Genomic DNA, 17,043 nt, shown 5'->3' with positions numbered 1-17,043 from the left:
TGTTATGGTCAAACATTAATCAGTGGTCTGACTTATGTTTTGCAAAGTTTTTCTAGTTTTGCTCACGTATGACATTGTGAACTGTGGCCTGGATCCATCAAGTTCAGTCCATTTCAAGTTAACTCGGTGTAAAGCCAGGTAGTAACATATCACACCCTTCAAATACAAAGATATTTTTGTTCAGAGCTCCAGACCTCTCCATTTTAAGCAAAATAATTTTCATGGAGGTTTAAAAAGATATTTTTATTTTTGCACCTTAAAAAATGTATTTTTTTTTTTTTTTGAAAAGCCTTCATCAAACACTGCAGTTCTGCAGAAACATATATGGGAAAGGTTTTTAGGGTACTATTTCTTAACTGGCCTGTGGAATGTGGAATCTTGAGATCTCATTCTCAAAGACTGACATTAGAAATTGAATTTTACACACCAAAAGTAGCTTTTAAAAGTCCACTTGAAAAGAATGTTTCCCTTTGTTAAGGGTTCTCAAATTATTTTTATTTTATTCATTTATTAAATTATTATTATTATTATTATTATTATTATTATTATTATTATTATTATTATTATTTTATTTATTTATTTATTTATTAAGTTTATTATTTCTTAGTAAAACCATTGCTTCACTTTTGCCAATTGTTTCCAAAACATGAGGGTGTCTGTTTGTTCTAGGAAAACCCTGAGAAGAATATAATTTTTTCCAGTGATTTTTGCAAAATCTCTTATAAATATTATTTTTGTTATCAAAGTAAAAAAAAAACCCTAGACCAACTAGGTAAGGTTTTATTTCCCTCCTAGGTGACCTTCAGGATAAGGCAGAAAGAATTCTGATTGGGAGGAGAGGACAGGGGTAAGAAGAAAAGAATATTTGGACAGAGTAGGAACAGGACCTGAGACAAAGGACTGAGATGTCATCTATATTATATCATCTCATCTCTTCATTTTAGCAGGAAGTTTACATAGAAAAATCTTGGAAGAATAGGGATAGCTGTCTAATACTGCAGGAGATTTTTTTTTCCCTTTCTTTTCTTCTGAATTAAGAATGTGAAATATGATCACAGACTTATGGGAGAAACTATAGAAAAAGTTGTCTGGAACTATTTTTTGTTTTTGCAAAAGAAAATATAATCTAAGTTTTTCTAAGACAAAATTAATTTTCAAAATTTTCAGTATTTCATAGAGTTGAGAAGGTTTTGGATATGTAATTATTATTTTTCAACACTGAATTGTTCTGCTGACTATTTAAAAGTGCTCTTTTTACACTCTATACATATCAGAAAACACAGAAACTCTCATTTTCAAACACAAGAAATACAAGAATCATCCATCATTTTGGCCTTTTCCAAGAAGACAATTTTTTTTTCTAATTTCAGCTTCAAATTCTTCCAGTGATGCCAAAACTGAATTTTCACTGCAGGACGTTTGGATGGAACACCAAGGTTTGAAAGGCACATTAACTCGTTAGGCGTATATACAACCCTCCTGTATTAAAAGGTCCTACCACAACTTGTTCTGTCCTAAGAGAAGCAGCCAAATGCATTTGCCAGCGTGCAGTGTCATACAGAGGGAAGGGAACAGCATGTTCCTTCTTACAGGACAATAACATCCCACACGTGGTGGAGGATAAACCCATCCGTAATGAAAGGGGCACAGTATGAAATGTTGATTCCTCCTTTTCATGACCTCTGCGGTTGCCAGCCAGAGTGTACACAGCTAATAAAATGAGTGAAAACGTATTTCTTGTATGCCTGCAAGCAGAGACCTCAGGCATGGAGTATTTTAATAGCCAATAGGTATTCAGGATACCAACTAGGCATATAAAGCAGTGAATAGCTCGGATAATTGCATAGGAGCTGAGAAAGAGCCAGTGTAGAGACCAAACCTGTGAATAAAGACTACAAATGAAACATAAACAGGTCTGAATGCTGCAGTTTGGAGCAATAACTTGTTCCTGGAAAATACTGCTGTCTAGTGGTTTTTTTACAGCGTACCTGCTTGGTCTTTTTAACATTGTTTTATTATAGTCAGAAAAAAAGAAACAATTTTACTATATTCAGAAACAGTTTAACAGTTCCAGAGGGTACTGTACACACACTTCTACCCCAAACAATACATCGAAAAGGCACTTCAAATACGAAAGCAAATTGAGTGATGAGAAGTGTATCAAACCAGAATAATTGGCCCTGAAGATCACGATTTAAAAGTGGATGGCAAATGCCCTTGGGTAAGAACAGCACACAGCTCTTTCTCTCCACGAAGAGCCATCAGCAGCGATAAGATTTCCAGAACACTGAACAAAAAACGTTTGCATGCTATTTTCTGTCACTGTTTTCAGTAAGTAGGAGACACAGAAACTGTAGTGCTATGTCTATGATCTCTAAGTAATGAAGGATGTCAAATTACCAGTGTATGCATAGAAGCATTAATTTACCCTCTTTCCAACAACCACTTAAATGTGATCTTGGAGTAAGTTACAGAGCAGTTAATAATATGCCTCAAGCTAAATTTTACAGCTGCAGGCTGCATTTTAAGTCAACCACCCTCTTCCATCTATATGTATGTTAATAACAGCAACTACCTCTTCTACAGCACCTTGCTTCCCAGAATTATGGGACTTTCAGTACACCTGGACTGGAATTTTGAACAAATTGTGCATATGCTTCATTCTTATGTACATACTTTGTGATTGGAAGTCCTTTCAGATCTACATGTTAGAAAGTCTGGTTATCTTACACTGAATGTATATATATGTATATATATAAAATGTATATATGCTTTATGATTTCCCTTTAGTACAACTTCATTTATAATGCTGAAAATACTTTTCCTGCAACAGAAACCATGCTTTTTAACTCATAAGCAGAAGAACTTGTCCTTATGCTCAGTTTCTGTAGATGTCCAAAAGGCTAAAGATACTTTTCCTATTTCAACCAAATGCTCATAATCTTTAAAAACCATCTGCTTGTATTTAGACTAGTTGCCTTTTATTTTTTTAAGGGCAGATACTTTTAATCCATTATGAAGGTTATTACAAAGACTAGAGCACGTGTGAGAAATTTTGGGAAAGATTGTAGGATTCAACAAGGGTCTGATTCTTATTTGGAGTTTCCTCATGGAATATAAATAATCTTCCTCATTCCTATCATACCACATGCACAAAGGATTGACAGAGCAGCAGCACAGGGGGATTCTAAAACTTCAAATATACTGGGGTTTTTTTTTTTATTTTTTTGTGAAGAGAGATCATATTTCAAGGGAGAATGGACTGAAAACCAACCAACCAACCAACCAACCAAATAAGCCCAAAATTGAATATATATGCATTTCTAAGGCTGGCTTTAAAATGTCTAAATTTCAACATGGAATTTTTTTTTTTTTTTTCATTTCATAGGGGAATCTTCTAATGATGTGTCATTCAAAACTTTTGATGATCAAAGGAATTTCTACAGGACTTGTAGCAGCTGTCGAGTAATAAATTATGAAGAGAGTGGCCAATTATTTGTACACTGACTCTAGATGTTTGCCTGCATGAATGTGAGTATGGTTATGAGGTTAATGGGACCCCTTAAGCTGGAAGAGAAGCCCATGTGACTAACAAAGGTGATAAATAAGGAGAGTTCAGATGGCTTACACTGGCATTTCTGTAAGTGGTTCATGTGAGGGGACATCTTTAAGACTCCTGGAACAGCTGCACTCTTGCCCTTGTATTAATATTGAGCTAAGAAATCTTTCACCAGTAATCATCTGTGTTGTCAATCTTTTTCATTTTGCAAATAGTTACTTTCTTCTGGAATAAAGGAGAAAATTCAGGATCCTATAGCAATGTCTAGTGTAATATCTAATATAAGAATACTTAATTATTACTAATAAGATAAGGGATTTAGGTTTTTTGGGAATGTCCCTTCTAGTCAGTGGTGATTTCTGGTTTAAAGACAAAGTATCAGAGGCTTGGGCAGGAATCTTTTTTCCTACAAAAATAATGTGAAAGATAAGTCCATTATTTGTAAATTAAATGGTCTGACTTTAGTACTGAAATTTGTTTGTCTGACTGTCCCATAATAAGGGCTGATTCTTGATTCAATGGCACTTGAAAAAATCACTTATGTGATTGATGAGAAATTCTTTATGGCCTCTAAAATTGTCAAGGACAAGATTTTAACACAATACTGTGGTCTGTATCACATCTGGGTGCCTGCAAACTCATGTACATAGTATACAGCATTGTGCTCCTATTCCAGAGGTATTCACTGGTAAAATATTCTGGTTTTTTGTTTTGGGAGTTCTTTTCCCACTTCTGCCTGACAGCATCACCATACTGTGTTTTATCTGCTTGTCCTAACCTTCCTGTCTTCTCTTTTCAGTAATTACACATGCTTCTAGCACAACCACACTCTATTTCGTTGGTCCTACGAATACACTGTAATTTACCCTTCATTTGCCAAATAAATAAAGTGCAACTCACACATATCACCAGTACAGAAAAAAGGAAAGGAGAAACTCTGCAGGAATGTGTCTGCCTGTGAAATGCTTATCACACAAGCCAAGCTTAATGTGTCATAGTCAGTACTATGTGAGTTAGTGTACAAGGCACAGTCAGTGCCTTGGTGTGGGATTAGAGCTTGTTTGCCAACTGAGTAAACCCTGTTATTTCAGATACTACCTTTATTTCACATACATATGTATTTCATACACAGCAGTATGCTGTGTTTGGTACCCTGCTGACAAGACACTGTTAAGCTGCAAAAACAATTTCAGTGAGTTATATTGTTTGGACAACAGAATTTATTGACCCATCTCTTCAGGCACTGGTTACACTTTAAAAAAAAAAAAATGCTGGTTGGTGCAGTTACTTTGCCATCTGTGGCAGCAATAAGAAAATATGAGAGTGATGGTCATGATTCTTACTGACATCTTTTATCCTGGTATCTAGTAACAGCTGACAAAGAGGCACCTGCATATGTTCCTTGAATTCTTGAAAAGTTACAGACTCAAAGGTAGCAAAAACAAAAGACCACCATTCAAGGTGATTTTGAAGTTCAAATTTGGTTTATATGAACTAAGTATTGCAGAAACCATAATAAGACCTACATCTAAAAACATTATCAGTAGCAATACCACCAGGGTTTCTATTCCTAATGAATCCAGTCATATCAAAGCTCTGCTAAAGATGAGAAATGAAATACCATGGTGTATTTTTCTTTAGTACAATTCCTTTGGGTCCCATTCCTATACTATTTGTCAAAACAGCACTTTTCAGCAGCTCCTCTGAGGAAAACAGAATTCCATTTCAGTTCACAAAGTTAGTGTGATATTGCTGGACCAGACTGGGGCGGGGGGGGAGTGAGGAGTGGGGAGTGGGGAGGAAGAACAAAAAACAAGCAAAACCCATCAGTCAAACAAAAGAGAAGAATGATGCCTCTGATATTTCACAGTCCATCAATATTTTCTTGGAAAAGAAATAAAAATTTCCTTAGTAATTTTTTTTTTTTTTTCCCTTAAAGGGCTCTCAATTTTTTTTTGTGAAGTAGCAAATGTTGCATATGGACTTAGTTTTCCATTTACTTCTAAACTTGTCTGTTAAGAGCAACTCCTGCCTGATCAACAACTTAGTACCCTTCTATGGTGGAACTATTCCATGACTGGGTAAGGGAAGGGTTAGAGATGTCATTTAACTGGGCTGCTGTGAACCCTTGGACACAGTCCCTCACAACATCCTTCTCTCCAAATTGGGCAGAAATTAATTTGACAGGTGGACTGTTAAGTGGATAAGGAATTTTTTGGGTGGTCATATCCAGAGGGTGGTGATCAATGGCTTAGAGTCCTGAAGGACATCAGTGAGAAGTGGTGACACCAGGGGTGTGTACTGGGACCACCAGTGTCACACAAGGAGACATGTACAACAGTATCAAGTGCAGGTTTGCAGATGACAAAAAAAAAGCTGAGTGGTGCAGTGACACTCCTGAAGACAGGATGCCATCCAGAGGGACCTGGACAAGCTCAAGGAGTGAGCCCATGGGAACCTCATGGGATTCAGCAAGGCCAAGTGCAAGGTGCTGCCCCTGTGTTGGGACAGCCCCTGTCATCAGCCCAGGCTGGGGGATGAAGGCATTGAGAGCAGCCCTGCTGGAAGGACTGGGGGGTGCTGGTGGGTGAGAGGCTGGACATGACCCAGCCATGAGCACTCACAGAACAGAAAGACAAACGTGTCCTGGGCTGCATCCAGAGCAGTGTGGGCAGGGGAGGGAGGGGATTCTGCCCCTCTGCTCTGCTCTGGTGAAACCCCACCTGGAACCCTGCATCCAGCTCGGGGGTCCCAGCACAGGAATTCACCTGTTGGAATTAATCCAGAGGAGAGACAAAACAATTATCAGAGCTATGGAACTCCTTTCCCATGAGGAAGGACTGAGAAGATTAGGATTGTTAGGGCTGGGGAAGATAAAGCTCTGGGATGACCTTAGAGCAGACTTCCAGTTTCTGAAGTGAGTCTACAGGAAAGCCAGAGAGGGATTTTTTTGTAAGATCATATGGTTAGAGAATGAGGGGGAAAGGCTTTTAAGCTGAAAGAGATAAATTTTAGATAGAATATTGGGAGGAAATTCTTTATATGAGGGTGATGAGGCCCTGATACTTGCTCTGCCCAGGAAAGTGTTGATTGCACTATTCCTGGAAGTGTTCTAGGAAGTGTTCTAGGTTGGATGGGATTTCCATTAACCTGGTCTACTGCAAGGTGTCCTTGCCCACAGCAGCAGGATTGGAACTAGATGATCTATAGGATTCCTTCCAACCCAAAGCATTCTATGATAGTATGATATCCATGAGAATATCAGCTCTGACTTAGGCTTTTACCTCAGGATGTCTCCTCTAATTTGCAAGTGCTTTGGATGCTATACAGGAATTTTTGCAATAGCAAACTGCAAGTGAGAAGGAAAGGTATCAATTGTACAAATTGCTGGTTTTAGCACTTTGAACTATAAATTAAAAGTTGAAAGGAGGGGTTTTTTTCCCTATGTTTTTTCCCCTGAGCAGTTTATCTTTTGAACATTAGACCATTACATTAGCTAGAAAATTAAGGCAATAAAGTTTTAAAAATCCTTTAATGAGATCTCATGCGGATGGAACCATCTCCCTTCACTTTAGGCAACCACATTTTAACTATTTGTTTAGATTCCCCTAAAGGAAGTGGAAAGAAACAAACCCTTCTAAAGTGTGATTTATCTTATCTCAGTCATCTATTTTAAGATGAGATGAATTATATTCCAGAGATACCAATTTTTCTCCATTACAATAAATAGTACCTAGATTATTAACTTAGAGATCTAGACTTTTAATGCAGAAAATAATCATGCATTGGAAGTTAGAGGAGATGAATCCCACTCCTTATTTAAGGTCTGTAAACACTGTTGGCAGCTCAGTTTAAGAAAAATACAACTTTGAGGTGCAATGCATCTCTTTTAAGACAAACATAGCACCACAGATACCTTTTTGTTCTCACTTTATCCATGTAGCTGTCAACCACAGGTAACAAGTTTGTTCTTATGGGTAATGTTTGTAATTCAGATATATCACAGAATCTGTGCCAGGACTGAAAAGTCATATAGGGTTACACTGGGCATTTTAAAATGAAACACTGTGAGACTGAGGTTTAAAAATATCAACTCATGTGACAATGTGCATATAATCCTCTACTCTGGCTTCCAATTTTTTATTACATCCAAAATTAATCACAATATCTGAGGTGGAGAGAATGTGATGGAGGAGATAAATTAAAATCTCTTTTAGGAATAAACTACATCATGCAGCAAATAGGTTAGGATCAGATGCATAGATTCAAATCCTAGCACGAGAATTCTAGAAGATATAGGACTGGAAGTCTGCCCTTGATCATGCCACTTACTGACATAAACAAATTGGAATTGTGTCAGACATAGAATGTGCCAAGTTGATTGTGAGGGATTGAGAAGGACACACAGAAAGACACATCTCATTGCAGCATTAGCTCTGTATGTCATGTTTTGGAATGGTCAAATGTCTCTTCATAGGGAAAACATGTCTTGTTTGGAAAAACTGACATCCTAACAGGCTACATCTGGAAAACAACTTAGGATCATAGCAATAAAATAGAGACAGAGCACATTCAGTCACTGAGGAAAAATCCCTCTATGAGAAATTATTTAAGCTAGTAATTCTTGAAAATTTAAAATGTTTGCCTTAATATACAATGGGATATTGCTCACTACAGTCTTTTCATATTCTGTAGATTATTCCAGTAAAATGAGACAATAACTTTGTGGTTTGTAAGCTGAAAATTAAAACCAGATACACATGTTCAAGCCATCTGCTGAACACTGTTTTTCAAGAGAGAGGGTGAGCATATGGATTCTAGGGGTGAAAATGCCACTGTAGTAAGTACATGGATGTAGTCTCCAGTTTACAATGCAGCTTCTAGGAACCACTAATACTTTTTTTTTTCCTAAGCACAAAAAGGGGCATTATGATCAAAATTCACGTCATTTAGACTAAGAAAAGTGGTAGATTTGTAGTCAAGGTCATTTCACAGGCACCAGAATGACACTGAAGAAGTGGAGTGGGGAAGGGTTGCCTTGCTCTCTGAGTGCCTTGAAAGATGCTGCTTACCTGGCAAGTGCTCAAGGTCTGCAGGGAAAATGGGTGAGTGTGCAAGCAGCCCTTCAGCACAGTTCCACTCCTGTGTTTCCTGAGATAGCCATGCAGCACCACTGCAACAGGAAGACAGGAGTATGGCTACACTCCATGTTGTTACTTAAAGTGTCTTTCTTCCCTGGAGGTTTTAATCTCTGCTTCATGATTCCTAGTTTACAATGGTGCTAGCTATCATAACTTAAGTCTATTCTGGCAGCACTCCAGAGAACAAACACAGAAATGCATGAAAGAAAATGTGTTTCATGTGCCAGCGGAATTTTGCTTCCACTGAACAAGTGCAGTGGCTGGGAGTCCTTTCTGAGTTGGAAGTTTGCCACAGAAAAGATTTCTATAAACCCCTCTGTCAGGAATAAATGCAGGGATTTTGTTCCATGGCATTCAGCACCCTAAATGAAATACAAAATGACAGTTACCTGTGCTGGAGAGCGCTAGTAACTGAGGAACACAGAACATAAATCACTAAACAATTGAAGGACAGACTCACCTTCTTTCTATGTAACTATGAGTATTACAATTATTTGTTATCACTGAATCAATACAATTAGCATAACACCTAGACACCATTCTTAGAAATGTTAGTTTTCAGAATTTTTGTTGCCTGCTTTTAAATAAAAGAGACACTGAGTGAATTTGTTTCATAGATGCTTTAATAGCTAAAATTGCATTGGCAAAATGGTTCCTTAGAAGTCTCATATTTCTATTTGTCATGTATGTGAATGTGCAGCTGTTGTACAAAGAAATGTAACTGGGGTGTTATGTATTCAAGTGAACAAGTGAAACACAACTTCTTCATTTAGTTCACAGTTATCATCCACCCAATTATACACAGAATGATACAGATCCAAGGCTTTTGGGGATGTCCTGTGAGTTTCATTTTTGGATTGCACACATTTCCTTCAAAGGAATAGATTTGATACATGGAAAACATAAAGGCAAAAATACTAAGACCCAGCTACAGAAAATTTGGGAACCGTTATCTTATCAAAAAAGTTATGTGCACATGTCATGACAGCATTTTGTAGACTAATTCTGTGCACTATGGCCATAGATCCTTGAAGTGTTACGGCAGGGGCACAAAACAAATGCAGAGTTGTTGTGTAGGGACAGGGTCACTCAGGTGTCCCGGTTGTGTGTTCTGGCATTCAACTGATCTGTAGCTGCAGTATGGGATTTGTCTCTTCCCGTCTTGTCAGGTTGGTTCATTCCAGAAGAACAACTGCAGTTAGTTACTGTGGGTAATCCTCATGGGAGTGCTTTTCTAGGGTCAGATTATTTAGAGCTGGAAAACTCATATTATCTAGAATATTGCCTCTGCACCAAAAGAAGCACTGTCAGCAGGTCATGATGATTTTGTCCCTCTGCCTCGATTGATGATTTTGTCCCTCTGCCTTGATGGCACCCCACATCATGCAGTGCTGCATCCAGCTCTGGGTTCCTCAGAACAGGAGGGATGTGGATTTGTTGGAGCTAAAAGGAATAACATGAATGTGGCTTTACAAACAGATGATGGGAGTTTGCTTGTAGACATGGCCAGGGACATGTGGGTAAGGAAGCAACAGGAGAAACTATCAGTTTCAGAAAGTGTTACTAACTGGCACAGACTGCAGCTTGGCCAATTTCATGCTACTTTCCTGAACTTTGGAAAAAAAATACTTAATAGAGCCATGTTATACAAAGGGGGAGATGCATATTAAGAGGAATAGAGTAGCTGAATTGGGAACTCTGTACCCTCCAAGTACCTTGGCCAATGGGGAAAGGGAGATGGTGCTGCAACTGGGAAATCAGGATAAAAACGAGGCTATGTCCTCCAATAATTTGAGGGAACCCGTGGGGAAATGCCTGATGGCCTCTCCCTTTGTTTATGCTTGGAGTTACAGGACACCTCTGTCTCCTTTTTGGACATAAATCTCTGGCGACATGCACCTTTCCTCACAGTGCCAGTCCAGAGGAGGGTGGCAGAGACTGGAAATGTGATGTCTTGAGACATTTTGGGATGCAGGTGTGTGGGGAGGGTGTCAGGCCAGGCTTTGTTGTGGCAAGGCAGTTCCCTGCTCTGCACACCACAGCCCAGAGTCCAGAGTCAAAGCAGCCCAGCCCCAGAGCTCTGTCGACCCTGGCACACCAGAGGCTGCCCCTGTCGTGTTCAACACAGCTCCTGAGAGCCCAAGTGACTGAAAGCCCCACCTGGGAGCAGGGTCCATGAATCCCAAGGATTTGAAAGGCTGGCCACTGGTGGAGCATGCCCTCTTGGAGTTTATCCATGTTGGAACACAGGAGTTCATAGCAATATGTGTGTTTTCCTACATCTTTTTTGTCTTTCTTCTTTTCTTCTTTTTCTAATTTTTTTTCCCATGGAACATTTTGGGTAATTTAATATCATAAGTCAAATGGGCTAAGTTAATGCTATGATAAGTTTTGTGTTAATTGGATGCTCTAGTAAATCTCTTGACAAAGTTCCCTGATTTTCTATATTTTGTCATCAAACTTTTGTGTAATATCTGTGAATATCTGTTCAGTATTTTTCCAATGTGCTTAACCCATTACACGTCAGTCTATCCTTTGTGTTTGAATATTTTGGGGTGCTACAGAGGGTCACAAGGATGATTAGAGGGATAGAGCACCTCTCCTGTGAAGACAGACTGAGAGAGAGCTGGGGCTGTTCAGCCTGGTAACCTTATTGTGACCTTCTGGCACCTAGAGGGGGCCTACTAGAAGGATGGAGCAGAACTTTTTTGCAAGGGTATATGGTGACAGAATAGGCAGAAATGTATTCAGATTGAAAGAAAGTAGGCTTAGATTAGATATTAGGAAGATATTCTTCACTCTGGGCTCAGCAAGGCACGACAGCAGTTTGAAGTTGTGGATACACCATCCCTGGAAGAGTTCCAGGCCTGGTTGGGCTTTAAGCAACCTGGTATAGTGGAGGGTGTCTTTGGCCATGGCCAGTAGGATTAGAACTAGATAAATATTGAGGATCCCTTCCAACCCAATCCCATCTATAATTTGTTGCTGAAGACTGCTTAAGATAACTTCAGGTAAGCGTCTGAGGATTGGGACTCTCAGGTAATAGTTCACATGTTTCATTTTCACTCTTAGACATAGAACCTTTGTTCAGAAAGCTAAATTGAGAGTTTGATGTCAATATGAATCCCCAGAACAGGAGAGAAGTAATCCATTTCTGAATGTATTTGGAATGGGTAAAAGGTGACTAAAAGTCATTAAACAAAAGGCAGAAACATCTATTTTCTAGTCCATTAATACAAATCCATCCATTTTATTGTTTTCTATGATAGCTTATCTCAATATGCCTCAGGCTTTAATTCAGATGTCTCCTCAAAGGAAAGGTAGATTTGAATTTGCATGGAGTTTCCAGTAGACCATACTTGAAATCACAACCCTCTTGTGCATTCTGATCTCTCTGTCCAACAGTCTGTGCCCACAAAGTGGAAAAGCACCAACACAGAGATGAAGACAGCCTCAGCTGAGAATAGTTTGGTAGTTGGGTTGCTGGTTTTGGAAATATGAGGCTTGGTTTCTTTTTCCTACTGTATATGTGAGTGAGGCTGACCTAAGAGATTTACCAACTGTAGGTCTAAACATTCTTAAGGGCTTGGGAATTGGGCATGATCTAATACTACTGCTATAAAAAACTTCATAAATAAGATTGATGCCAACTCTGAGACCAACAGAATACTGGAGATGCTGCTGTCATCCAGTGGTTTTTTGTATGCATGCAGTAGCTGTTAGTCTGGACCTTTTGCTTCAAGCCCAAGAAGCAGAAAAGAAAATTCACTTCATGTTGCACATCTAGCCTCAGGCAGGTCTGCAGGCTCCCTCTGTGAGCAAGAGAAGTTTTCTGTGGAATGGAAATCAAAGTTCTGAGTGCTGTGATTCTGTCATTTCTAGGCTTGAATACCTTCTTCTTCTTTTTTTTTTCCCCCTAGATCTTTTTTAGATATCATATAGGTGCAGCAGGTCTATGATTTTGGACCGTAGTCAGTTTTAGAAGATGACTAGAAATCGTCATTCATACACATCTACCCACAAATGACACAACTGTCCTGGGAAATGTAGGTCTTCATCCTCTGTCCATAGAAGGGGCTTGCAAGTCTGACTGGTTTTTAGAGATCTAACCTATATGAAAGAGCCTTACACTCATTATTAATTAAATATAGGATTAAGACACCAAAACTGGCAGTAGGTGCTCACATCTTGAACTACTTACTTAAAAATATAGAAGAAATAATGTCACTAATTATTGGAACTAATCTAAAGATGATCTGAGTTCCATTCTACTGAAGCATGACAGAACATGGTTTTTATAAAAGCTCACACATTTGCCTTGAGATGCCATCCTTAAAAAGTCATTCCCTTTAGTGCTATTATTATTCATTTACTATGCTCTTAATTGAATTATTATATCAGCGATATTTGTGTATTAGCATCTATCTATTGAACATGTAGAAAAAACTAAACCTATGTTCTTAATATTTTACATGTAATGCCCTTTCCCCTTGTAATTTCTAGCCAATAGTAATGACATTTCACTGACACCTTTAAAGGTACCTGGTAATCTCCTTTGAAGGCAGAGTAAAAAGAACAAAGTTGTCATAGCTAAGAGACCAATCAAAGACTTGCACACAGGAAGACAAAACAATTCTGATGTATTGATTTTGATTTTTTTATTATTTCTGCTGTTTGCACATGTCTTTGATTCGATTTATCCCAAAACTGAATCCTGGGGACTGTTTGAGAGAGAGCTTACAGAATAAACAATGACTCAGCACTGTAATATTACTCACCAACAAGTTCTGGAGATTGAAGATTAAGAACTCACAAATTGGTTAAGACCTTTCGTAGAAAACAGACTTCACTTGCCAGAATCTGGCTAGACTCAGACTTGCATTCAGGCCTTGAGCTGACTGCTTTATTTCCCCAGTTTCCAGAAGTATTTTCCTGCATTTGTGATGGCTTTTAACAATGGCAAAAAAATTCTGGCCCTGCTACATTACCTACTTTTAAAAATGGTCCTTCTGCTGTCTCTAGGCTTTCTACAGCATTTAAACAAAGACGTATATCATGCACTAAAATGGTGGTTTCTCTTTTTTTTTTTTTTTTTCTTCTCTCCCAGTTTATGTGAAATCTGAAATTAATTAACTTTAAAATGTGCCGTGCTATCACAAATTTTTACTGGATTCCTCTTGCGCATTCAAGTGCTATAATAATTCAGTTTCAGGGTGTTTGGGCATTGCAAGCCTATTATACAATGGACAATTTGATTTTTACTGGTACAGTAGCTTGTGCCTGCAGACCACCCCTGGAGAGGCCCCAAGTGGCTTTACACTCCAATGCACTCACTGTAAAAGTAACAAAATAGGATGAAGGATGGTGTTCAGGGGGAGGGGAGGAGGGAGGGAGGAAGAGGAACTCAAGGCTAGCAGTGAGTTTGACAGTACTGAACAATTGAAACAGCCTTTTACTAAATCAAAATGCAGCCCGACCTTTCCTGAATTCGAAAGTACAGACAGAAGAAAAAAAGCAGAGAAGATAAAAAAAGAGAAAAAAGTGTTTTGACTGAAGCATAATTACCTTCTATTTCTGTAGCTCACATGACCAAGCTTTCTCTGGTGCACTCTTTCCTGTAGATTTTAAACCTCAGTGCCTGGTTAGGATTATTTAAAAAAAAAAATAATAATTTACAGAAATCACCAAACATAAAAGAATCGTATCCGTGTGCCAATCCAGCTGTAGCACAGTAGCTTCAGAGATACCAATCTCTCCTGCTCCATCACCGTCTTCCTTTCTCTGTTTTTATCATCCTTCCAAGGCTGCAGGAACAGTCTGGGACATGGCTTTTGTGGTGCACAGTGTTGGCCCATGCATTCACCTCTTCTACCTTTTCTACCTTCTTGCATATACAAGAACTCAGTTTTTTCGTTTGTATTTTAAGACTGGCAATATGTGTCTGAATCTGGTTTCTTTAGATAAGGCAGCTCTAAGCACCCTTGCTCTTTCTGCTATTCATGACACTAAAACAATGAAATGTGAGCTTTGAATGATGCTGCTGTGGTGAGGCAGTTTGTCAGCTGCACTCGTTTCTGTCCAAATCAGTTTGGCAATCTTCAGATTTTTTTTCCCCTCAATCTATTAGTCTTGCCATTTTCTTAGCTGTATTTTTGGAACAAAATCATGACTTTCCTATTCCATCAAGATATTGTTGCTCCTCTGATTTACTCCTTAAATTCTCTGAATTCTCATTTTTTTTCCCTGTCTCAAGTTCTTATTGCACATAAATAAGGTTTCTCAGGAAACCAGTGGTCATATGTGATATGAGTCATGGACAGTTTGAATTGCCACTTTTTGCTTATCAATGAATTCAGCTGCTTTTTTTTTTTTTTTTTTTTTTTTGCATAGGCCTCATGCTCTTTGAGAGACAAATTATAACATTTAGGTGGCATTTGAATCATTGTAGATGTGTCAGGCTGTTTTTTTAATTTTACTTCTAAAATGTAGTCATAATCAGCTACTGAACTACATTAATAATAAACTTTTGGATTCCCTGTGGACAGGTATAAGATCAAAAAATCTATCCAGAACAAGGACTGTGGAGCAACAAGAAAATTATTTTCCTACATGTTCTGGAAAGGGAAGATGACTGGCCAGTTGAAAGGTGTCTGCTTGGCAACTTCTGAATTTGGTTGTACCATGTAGAAGCATACTTGTGATGCTATCCAGTAGAGGGCAGAGGACATATATTCATATTTTCTTTATGATGTTTTACCATATGAAGTGTATGACCATAGGCAAAATGCCACTATCAGTTAGTTATCCTTTCCTCAGGGCAAAGAGAAGGATCAGGGAAATGATACAACCAGAGTGTATACATGCCTTCCCAGAATTTTCAATAAAACTGTTAAAAAACAATCCAAATGAATATTGGTTCTAAAAGCAAAAGGAAGTATTTTAAGGGAGAATGGAAAATTTCACTGAGAATGGTTTGGCATGAGTCTTTCTGAGGAAGAAAGTACTTTAAAGATACTTCAGGAATATGTAATGGAATAATTCCATTCTTTAATGCCATCTTTAAGCTTTAATAGGTCCTAGCTCATAATTCAAAATATCAGGCTTCTCAAGATTTGCTATAGAGGACAACCATAGTAGTCTCAAAAATGTTCATTTTTTTTGTAAATATAATCCAGCAATTCTCCCTTAATGATCTCATTGGTATTAGGATACTCCCAAAGACATAATTTCATCATAGAGGACAGACAGGGATTACAATGCAAGGAGAAATAAATAAATACCCCAGTCTTGCATAAATTTCTTCAATTCAAAAGAGCAAAGTACAACTCTGGATGGTGCATCCCAGCTTTGAAATATTACAGGGTAGTGTATTACAGGATATAGAAGAAGTTTGAGTGCAATACAGGGATATTTTAGCTATAAAAATACTTTTTCATATCATAAAAGAGCTGTTTTTATAATAGAGATGGTTCACAAATCTGCCAAACCTCAGGGAAGGTCACACCACACAAGTGGACTGTTACCTCTATAGTTATTTTTCCTATTTATATCCTGTCTTCTTCTAATGAAACAGCCATTCAGTATTTTTTTCTTGTATTTGATAGAAATCAAGCACACTTTCTCAGTTTTTTACTTAAAACTATTTTTGAATGCATGATTCTGCTTCTTTGGAGCTGCCTGGTAAAGGTCAATGACATGTTAAAGTGATTTGAGATCCAAAGATCATACATGAGATTTTTTTTCCCATTGCAAATATAAATTTGCTTTGACAGTGGGTTGTTTTGTTCTTTATTTGGTTCTTTATTTCACAGACTGTGGAGCCAGTGGTCGAAGTGTTCAGCTGTGGTTTCCTAGCCTGAAAAGCAGAAGGTAAGTGGAAACATATATGGTTTCCGGGCTGTCTAGCAGAAAGTCAGAAAAAAAATATACAGAAAAACAGAGCCTCTGAGAGATGCTCCTGCAAGAATATGATGCACAGCCCTTCCAGGGCATCCACCACTGAAAGGGGTGTTTTCTCCCTTGACTATTTCACTAGAATTGTCACAGCACTCAGCAGAACAGCTCAGTGGTAATACTTTAAGACTCCACAAATTATGTTTATCAGAGTCCACAGAGCACTAACTTTTAATAAAGAAGCAGCATTTTATCCAACTTTGGCAGTGAAACTGGAGTATTACATTTCCTTTGTCTCAGTTAATTGCATTCCTACATTTCCTCCAATATGGAAAGGTATTTTCTCACCATGCACCTCTGCGAGTTGAGAGCACTGTCCTTACCTACGCTGCAAATCATTCCCACAGATTGTAATGCAATTGAATTATCTCTGTGTAACTTCTTCATTTC

This window comes from Oenanthe melanoleuca, chromosome Z, assembly GCF_029582105.1.
Source record: "Oenanthe melanoleuca isolate GR-GAL-2019-014 chromosome Z, OMel1.0, whole genome shotgun sequence".
NCBI lineage: Eukaryota > Metazoa > Chordata > Aves > Passeriformes > Muscicapidae > Oenanthe > Oenanthe melanoleuca.
The sequence above is the reverse complement of the archived record's forward strand: the minus strand, read 5'-3'. Positions refer to the sequence as shown.